The sequence below is a fragment of the Rhea pennata genome, chromosome 17, assembly GCF_028389875.1.
Source record: "Rhea pennata isolate bPtePen1 chromosome 17, bPtePen1.pri, whole genome shotgun sequence".
In the NCBI taxonomy this organism is placed as follows: domain Eukaryota; kingdom Metazoa; phylum Chordata; class Aves; order Rheiformes; family Rheidae; genus Rhea; species Rhea pennata.
Genome location: NC_084679.1, coordinates 11,322,927 through 11,332,845, shown reverse-complemented (window position 1 = coordinate 11,332,845; position 9,919 = coordinate 11,322,927).

Below are 9,919 nucleotides of genomic sequence, written 5' to 3'. Positions count from 1 at the left end.
AAATACAGGGTATGTTCTGGGAATTTATTGTTCAGATTTTCTGAGAGACCTAAACAAGGATAAGGCTGTGGGTCCCACAGATTTTGGTACTCACAATTCATTTGTCTCAGTACAATTTTTCAGCGGCTGAGAATCACTACCCTTTGCACATTGTTTGTCTATGCACACAACAGAGCTTTCTTTACTGAGCTCCACAGGTTGGCTCCAATAAAAAAGCTACTTTCAATAGTTTTTAGACCCCTGGAAAAAGATACTCAGAAACTGGGAACTTTGGTCCTGAAACACTTCTCATTCATGTCTGTCTTTCCTCTGTTTCTTCTCAGAAGTGACGATGAAAATTAAGCGCACAATTTCTCAGAAAATCTCCTGATTCAGGAAAGCACTTGTAATCAAGAAAACAAACTCTGTTCCTTTTATTACTGAAATAAAAAAAATGGAAAAATGCTCTAAAGTTATGTGCTTATGTTCCACTGAGATTAATATTTCAGTATTTTCTGAATCAAGGTTTTGGTGATCCTCCTGCTAATTTCAAAGCATTCCAAGGAACAACTGTCCTGGCTCTAGCTGAGAAACTTGGCTGTATTTCATCTCAGATCTTGAAAACACACTTCTGGCTGCAGCAGCCTGGTCAAACAGATTGCTCTTGCAAGCCCTGAAAGGGCTTGAGGGTGATCACCAGCAGCCCCATATGACAGAAGTGCAGGACCAGTAGTAGAGCAGAGATGGACAGGTGGGAAAGGGAAAATCTTGGACTTGGGGGCCTTGGACCGCCATATCCTGATTGAATTCTCCTAGGTTAAAGGCAGAGCTTCTGCCTCCCTTCTTCCTTGCTGATTACAAAGTAATGCCTAAAAGAAAGGTGCCATTGAACTCAAGCCAAAACATCCCTTATTCTTCAGTTTGAGCAACATATTGAAAATCAATTATTTGCACAGCTCTACTTAGTGGGATGCAAGGCTCAGGTCCACCACCCAAGAGAAACTTTTGTCCATTGACTTTATTTGATGAGCACATCCAGGCACAGTTTATTACACAGCATCAGCACTTTATTCTCCCTGTAACAATGCAGCCATGCTCAAGATTAGCTTACCGACGAAACCTTCTGATGTAGTCTTTAACTCTTTAGCGCTCTTCTGGAGCAAGTCCAGCAGGAAATGTTTTCTTAAAGACTAAACCTCATTAGTACAATTACTATAGCAGCTGAAAGTACTGATACTAGAAAACAAAAGGGGGCCTTGTGTGTGCCCAAAGACAGCAAGAGTGTCTGAACTCCGCCTGAACTCCGTATTGACTAAATCAGGCTGAAGTACTATGGTAGCGACCCCAAAGGATATCTATAGATGGTTTTAACTCACTTCATGAAAGTACTCCATATAGCATGTTTTATAGTTAAATGCACATATACCTCTACATAACAACCTATACAGCCACCATCTTATGTTTTACAACATAAGCAAGCCACAATCAGTGGAATTATTCCAGATCTATTGGCTAGCTCCAGCAAGACTCTCTGGAAATCAAAGGAATTATGGTTAAGTTATAAAAAAGTCAATGAACAAGAGAATACAGCTCAAAAAAATATATGCTCCAAAAAAGCTTTTTCATCATCATTTTTTTCAGGAGTGTTTTTGATGCCATACATTATATTCATGCTGGTGTAAGGCTAACACCCCTGTTCAATCCTGGGACAGTGAGGGTTTAAACCAAAAAACCCTGCTCTGCCAGGGCCTGCAATATAGAAGATCTTCCAACATAAAAGATCTGGCAGTCAGCTTTCCACCCAGGCTCCTAAGCATTCACTGGGACCCCAGTCTGCAAAGGCATCTGTCCACTGATGGGTTTGCTGTGCCAAAAGCTGACACTTTGGCTTACTGCACTGCTTTGCTAGAGCAGTACAGTCTCTTCTGTGCTGTGAGAGGAGACAAACTCCTGTTCAAAGGAGTCCCAATTTTTGCAGCTGAGGCAAAGCATGCCAGATTTGGCTGGCCAGAAAATACAAATCACCACTTGACTCCCATCCCACTCAATCATCTGCCTCTGTATAATTTTCTGACAAACAAGACATACATGAGATGACAAGGGAACAAAGAACTAGACTTATAACCCAAATTATTTGTTTAAACCCCATGTCAGACCCCAAGCTGCTCAGTAGTTTGTAGGCCAGGTTCTCAGCTGGGGAAAAAGCAGGTGTAAATCAGGCATTTCCACAGCTATCAGCAGAGTTTATCCCTTTTGCACTGGCTGAGGACCTGATGGATCGCTTACCTTTAGTAAGAAAGGAATATATGAGAAAATGATCTCAAAGAAAACATCGGCTACTTTATGGTTTTCAGTTTGAAATAACAGTCCATGCATTGTACAGCAGAGAAAAACTCTTTCCTTTATTTCTCTTTAGCTGTTGTGAAGCAGGAAGTCCAAACACTTCCTCTGCCTGTCTGTCCTGCCTTGACACCAATGTGCTAGAATAAGATGAACTTACAGGGCAGAAAAGGCACCTCCAGGTACTCACAGCTATGCTCAGGTCAAGGGTTGCTTTGAGCTGGGTCCGCTTGTAGGTTCACTGCAGGTTGGAGGCCTCTTTGCATGTACAGGAATGTGCCAAAGGAACAGATCAGATAAGGAAGTAGATGCATAATTTTCCAGGGATCTTTACAGAGTGAAGAAAGCAATTTACCCAAATCTTGAACTCTTTAATGCCTAAAAGCTCTAGAAGGTTGTGCAGAAAAAAGGGGTACTGGTTGAAGTACAGTGGGCATATTAAAAAGAATTGCATGAGGACAAAAAGGCTCTTCACACAGAGCCTTCAAGAAACCCCTCTGGTTTCATTACACCTGTAGCTGGGCAGCCTGAAAGACCTGGGCGTTGAGCTAGGCTGAGCTGTTGGTGGCTGAGAGCAGCAGGGACACACAGGAGCTGTTGTGCTCTACTCAGGAACAGCCTCCCTCAGACAGCTTGAGGCCTCAGGTAGGACATGGAGTTATGAATGACGGTATTTAAATGACAGCAAAACCCCAAAGTTTGGCTGCTTATCCTCCCAAGTCCTCCACCAGCCTCTCCAGCCCCTATCTCCCAGCTCACGCCCCCCACCTTCGTTATCATCCTGGTTCCTAACTCCACCTGCACAACCCTGACACTCTCCCCTACCAAACACCCCCTTCTGCCTCTCCCCCAGCCTCACACTCCCTACCATTCCCACGCACATGCACGCTGGGTACTGGTACATGCTCCTACCTCACACAGTTAGTTATGGGACAGCTGATATATGTTACCACTATGCAGGGGATAGAGGGCCAGCACTTATGGGCTGGACATACTGAGCCCCAAGCAACTGTGATGCTGTGTCTGCCTTTGGCTATGCACCTGGTGTAAGTCTTTCTGAGTACTTGATGTTTAAGGGAATTGAGAATCAATAGAGACTTTCACCTTAGAGACCATCTGAGAACAAGATCAGCCTCTCAGAAAGAGAAAGGAGGAGTAATATTTTCAAAAAAATCCCCTAAATGAGAACTGCAAGGAAAATGAGACCATGATTTCCTGGAATTCCCAGGTAAATGGCAGAGCTGAGCACAGCGAGCCTCTCCAAAGTGCTTCATCCCATTGAAATCCATGAGTCAGGAATAAAGAGCAGAACTAGCATCTGGATTTCATCTCCTCCCCGAAGTGAGCAGGAATGCGTAATCAGAGGGTGAACAAAAGGAGCCTAACAGCTCATTTTGCTTGGGAGCCAAGCAGGCCCTTTCTTTTCCTATCCCTGAAGCTCCTTCTGAGAAATAAAAGCATGCACACAGCATCCATGCTGGAAGTCTCCCAGCACTGTTTCATACCATCTCACGGAAATCCAGTGTTACTCACCTCTCGGCTAAGCACAGTAAAGCCTGCGGCTTATACGAATGTTGCTGGCTTTAGCCCTTTTCTTCTTTGAACATCTCTATACAGCGTCTGTTCACACGGCAGGCTGAGGAAATGGCTGAGCCACCCCAGCAGCTCACTGCCGCCAAGAGCACCCTGCTCCCCCTTCCCACCTGCATCGCGCTCGACTGGGGGGGTCTGGCATTGCCCCCTTGAGCAGAATCTAGCTCTTATTTGAATCTTTCCTAAAATAATTCAAGTTGCTATCCCAGAAAAAAATAATATCCTTTGCTGCGTAGTTTTTTGGTGAAAGCTGGCTTATGAAAGGGATCTGATAAGCACCAGAGCTGGTGCCGAAAGGGAGAAGGAGGGAGAACATATGCAACTGGGAGGAGGGAAGAACGGACAAGCAGGACCTGCCTCTAGAGAGCTGCAAGCTGTTGGAGAGGCTCACTCACGCTTACCCCTCTCCTGAGTCCCAGATAAAACATGGCCCAAGCATTCAGCACTGCCAAACTCGCCACAGACCTGCTCTCTCCCTGCTGCCCTGCCACCTCTCCGGGGAGGGTAAGCCCCCAAAACCCAGTGAGCGATGCAAGTAAACAGGGATCTGGCGAGAAACAGCACATGAGCAGTCAAATACAGCACAAACCTGGTTTGTCAAACCAGGGGAAGAGCAGGTTCTTGACTGCTATCTTCATACTTCATCTAACATACATCTAACAATCTAACATACTTCACAAGCAGAGCAAGGGAGAGGCAGAAAGGAGAGAGAGTAGCTCTGCAAACAGCCCTTGCCATGACCCAGTGTGAAAAAAAGACTACTTCTCCACACACTTAGGCTCCTGGCTCAACCTAGGTCCCAGGGATAACAGCATTGCTTCCTAATGACTTCCCTTTCTTCTGCATGGCCCTGGAAGCCCATGTGAAATAACCCTCCTCTGGTGCGAGAACACTGAAAGTGTTGCTTTTTTCACCAGAAACTGGAGGGACAGCCCACAGGAAGGGAAAAATTCAGTCTTCTGGGGGTTGTTTTCTCTCTCTTTTTTCTTTTTTGTTTTTTGTTTTTGTTTTTGTTTTTTCACTTTCTGCTCATCTTTCCCTGTTGTTTTACTCTGGAAATCCCCCAATGCTCAAATCCTTTCAAGATACAGTGTTTCCAGGCTCTTGCACAATTCCCTTTGGAGCTGTTGTATTATTTGTCCTTCTCTGCTTTCCCACACAGTGCATACTGTAAATGGCTCCTTTCTTCCTTCAGAATTTTACTCCATTTCCTCTAGGGACAGGCTGATACCACAGTTCCAAAATTTACTCCACTGGAGCACAGTGCAGAAATTGCAAAAATTAAACTGTTGCTCATTCATGAGAATGAACAGTGGGAATGGGGGGGGGGGGAGAAACATTTCCCCAAATTCAGGATTGGAACAGTAATCCTTGGTGATGTTAAATAAGCAGTGTAAGAATATCTGAGCTGAGCTGGATGAGTGCTATGTATTATTGTTTCAATGAAGAATAAACTTTTCACAGAATTTCTTCACATATTTTTCCCTTCTTTTCTACATTGTATATTTAATTTGAAGACCTTTTCTTGCGTAGTAGCTGTTCAGGTATCTTTTCATGTTGAAGTAAGCCATTTTCAGTTTATCAGATTAGAAAACGCAGGTAAGTTACTATCAGCAAAAATTAATGGACAGCAACAATTTACATAACCTTTTTTTCTTCTTTTATATATATACATATATATATACACACACACACATATATATGTATATATATACATATATATATATATATATATATGAATTGGTTACTCAGACCAGCATTTAGACTAGTGAATGCTCTAAAGGATGCTATGTATAGTACTACAGAATTATCAAGACAACATTAGAATATGCCCCAAAATACTTGGGCTGACAAATATGTGTTGAACATCCTTTCAGAGAAACTAATAGCCCAAATACCCATTAATTAGAGATGGTTTAAATGGAGAAAAACAGACATATGGAAAACGGAAATGTTTTTAACAGTTAAACAATACAGTTCAGTGACTGCCATCTCCTGCAAATCCTGTAAGAGAGCTCTTGGGAAGTGGGAGAGTGCAATAGCCAAGAGAAAACAACAGTCCTGAGCAGGGCTTCTTCTGGGCAATGAAAACAAAGATCTCGACAATGCTGTAGTCCCTTTCCAAACCAAATGGCTGTAACTTTACCAGTAGAGTTAATTTAATCTCTTTGTTTTAATTTCCTTCTGCTTTATATGCCACAAGCCTTAACTGGATTCAAACCCAAAGCTAGTAACACATGGACTTCCACTGAAGTTCAAAAGGAAGGTAGTGGCATGATGAAAAAAGTGCACTGAAGAAAGCTTTAAGATGATCTTTTTTTGCATGAAAAGCAGAACTAGTGGTCTCAACATCAAAAAGCAGGTGGAAGCTGCAGCATTTAACAAAAAGGAAACGAACAGACCTATTTTTGTGTAGTGAACCATGGTCAGTGTAGAAGGGATATAAAGTAAATAACACACATAAAGAAACACAATTGTTGTCTGCTAGGGATAAAAAGACTTCCAACTGGGACTGGGCAGAGAGTCATATTTTAAACAAAATTAAATTAATTTGAAAGCTTTTGAAGCACAGAAAAACAATCTCAGTGCAGACATCTCCAGAGCTTCATGCTAGCAACCAGAATGGTTCTGAACTCAAAGGGCTTGGTGCTTCAGCCTCACAGATCATCCTCTCCAGGAATGGACAAACAAAGCCCAGCTCCAGGTGCCACAGCCATGCGGCGAACTGCACAGTGGCTCCTTCCTGGCCCTCCTCTCCTTCCCTGCCAGCACCTTTCCCTTCCCAGCTTTCACAACGCTTCCACCTATAATAAGTGCACAGTGTTTTGGATACTGCACACCAGCAGTGACCCACTTTCTGTCACTGTAGTGCCAGGATGAACAGGTTTGAGGCCCACAGCACTCCCATTAGGTGACTTCAAGTGCTCTTGTCACATGGACAACATTAATCTCTCCTCTGTGCCACTTCTCTCTGAGACCCCCTTCATGTACATACACCCAACAACTGTTGCAGTCCCTGGTACAGCCTCTCCAGGGCTGCATAGCTGTGACAACCTCATAAAGCATGCAGTCCCAAAATGATGTGGAATTCATTAGCAGACACAGACATCCTCTGAGCTGCCCAAAAGCACAGACAGTGCCTTATCATTAAAACTTCATCTCTCTTCTTTCATGATCAGTTGGTGCCTGAAGCCACTCTCTACCCGGTAATGCTCTCCTTTCTTGCAGAGCCTGGCCACACCTCTGCTGCAGTGGCATTTCTTTTCTTTCTGCAGCTCTGTCCAGCATCTATCACTTTTTGGAATGAGATGACTTAGTCCTTCAGAGCCAGGTCCCCACTACCAAGGGTACATCCAAGTCCAAAAGAAACACTTCTTTGGACTCAACCCTCAGCAAACCTGTTGCTTTCACCATCCTCTGCAATATACCAAGGAAGGTGGCATCTCCTACTCTACTTGAGCTAAGACAAAACTAAATCAGTCACTGGGAGCTTAACTAGGCAATCAGCACTATTCTTTCCCTTCCTCTGCCTATCCCCACTACCCACAACCGGGGGAGACTCTTGAGAAGAGTGGTTATTTAAGATCAAACAAACAGTAATTTTGCAAAAATAAACTTTCTAAAAGCAGAAGCGTTTTTAAAGTTGAAGAGCTTTTCTGCTCTTCAGACATTGCTTAGAAAGAGGAAAATATGGTTAAAAATAGCAATAGTTGAGCATTCAAATGCAAAGGCATATTTAATACTGCTGTACCTGGTTTCATGGTCGTATCTACTGTTTCAGCTGAAGAACATCTATCTCATTTTCTCACACTCCATTTCCAGCCTCTCTACACAATAGATTTAGATGTTGACTATATTTACATAAGAACATAAAAACATCCAGGGTGGGTCAAACTGAGAACCCCACAGCTCAGTATCCTGCCTCTAACAGCTGCCAGCAACAGAAGTCCAGGGAAGAGTATAGTAACAGGGCAAGTGTGCAGTGATTTTTCTTCTCAGTGCTCTCCCAGCCTCCAAATATTTGAAGCTCAGAAAGTTCTTGAGCTGGAACTGGGGTCTTTGTATCTAGTAGCTCTTGATAATTTAGTTTCATGAATCTGTCTACTCTTATCCAACTTCTGATTTACTCAAGGTGTTTAAGGCTTTCAGAGCAAAGCACTCAATACATACAAACTTAATGTTCCTTTGAAAATTAAGGAAACTGCCTTGTTTTTCATCAGCTTTTTAATGCTATTACAATTCTCAAAGCCATAATATCACAATACAGCTTGTGTATTGTATATTGCAAATACTTGTTAAGTATTCATAATAACGACCTACCCATAACAATCAACTATTGCCTTACTATCTGCAAAATGTTATTTCAAATGTCTCCTTTTGCAAGTCTCAAAGGTTCCTCTAGGTCTAGGACCAACTTCTCAATCCGGAGAAGAGGAAAGAGTAGAAGGGCCTCAAACTATACAAAAATTTTCACTCCATCAGCACCAAGTCTTTCTTGCACACAAGCTGAGACTTGGTTGATTCTGGGCTCTGTGATGATGTCTGTGCAAAAACACTAATCAGGCACACTGAGGTCTGTTGGCACACAGCAGGCATGTCTAGGATTGTAAATTGGTTAGTCATAAAACTAGAGAGCTGCAGCAAGCTGCCTTTTGGGAACAGTTCTTCGGTTTTCCTAACTGCCAACCCGCATCCAGGAGCTGCTTGGGGAAACTGCTGGTTGAAATAGGCCAAACTCACTATGAGGAATGTGTCAGGAAGTTTGCCAGCGCCAGTAGTCATGTTCCAGTGTCTGCAAATGCTCCTGGGCATGCTTGAATTTATAGAGAGGTAGTGTGTGTCTTTTCTGCATTGCATCTTTTCAGGCTAGTTACTCCAGGGCCCCTGTCTTAATCCATTTCCCAGCAGTAGATTGACAGTGGTGATTCTCCATTTCAGAAAAACAGAACTTGCCAAGTAGTTAGATGCTTTTGACCTGAAACCAACACTGTCTCTTTGCCAGTTGAGTGGACTCCATGTGCTTGAGGCCTGTCACTTACTGCTGCACCCCCTATGAGTCCGATGCCATAAGGCTACTGGGGAAAGAGCCACTCTCTGAGCAGGCAGCACTAGTGCTTCAATTGAGACCACTGCTAATCCCATGCAAGGGCGCTGAATAAAAGCTATAGGAACATTACTCTAAAACAACAACCAGAGAGGAAATCCTCACTATAGAGCTGCCTGTCCTGTGAAGGACCTGTTAGCCAACAGAATTTTCTTTTTACAGGCTCCTCTGAAAAACAAGTCAAAGCACAATCACAGTCCAGAGGAATATGAACTAAAAAAGGGGTTTATTACGAGCAAGAAAAAGGGAAATTTGAGTAATTGCTTATTATCATCTGCAAATATGGCCTTTATCAGGTCAACCATGACCCTACACCTGTAGCCAATGTCTGCCTCGTATCTCATGCTTCAAGGATGTCCTGGCCAGTCAAATGGATTATAGTGAACATGCTGTGACAGAAGAATTCAGAATAAACACAGAACTGTATCATGTCACAGCTTTACAAATGTACAACAAACTTAATTTCCCATGACCCCTAGAAACCCAAAAGGAAATTCCCATTTCAGTTATATTTTTGTTGACACTTAAGTCAACTGAGATTAAAGGTGTAAACTGCTGAACTGGCAACCATAACAGAAGCAGTGACAATGTAACTGTCTCACTGAAAGCACATGATAGGCTAGAAACCATTTCCAACAGAGTACGTGCTAGAGAACAGTATTTAGGTCAGGTTGTAGTTAAGTGTTATCATCCATAATAGCCAGTTTCCACAGGACATTAAAGACTAAACTTGCTTTTGATGCACTTCAAGTGTTTTTGATACACAGCAGTTTCACTGGGCAAACAACAACGACTCTTCAGTGATTCAGCAAAGTGAGGATTAATGATGACCACTTGCCGCAGCTGAGCTCTCAGAGGACAGATGCCTACATTTTTAAGACTATTGTCACAGTATTATCCACA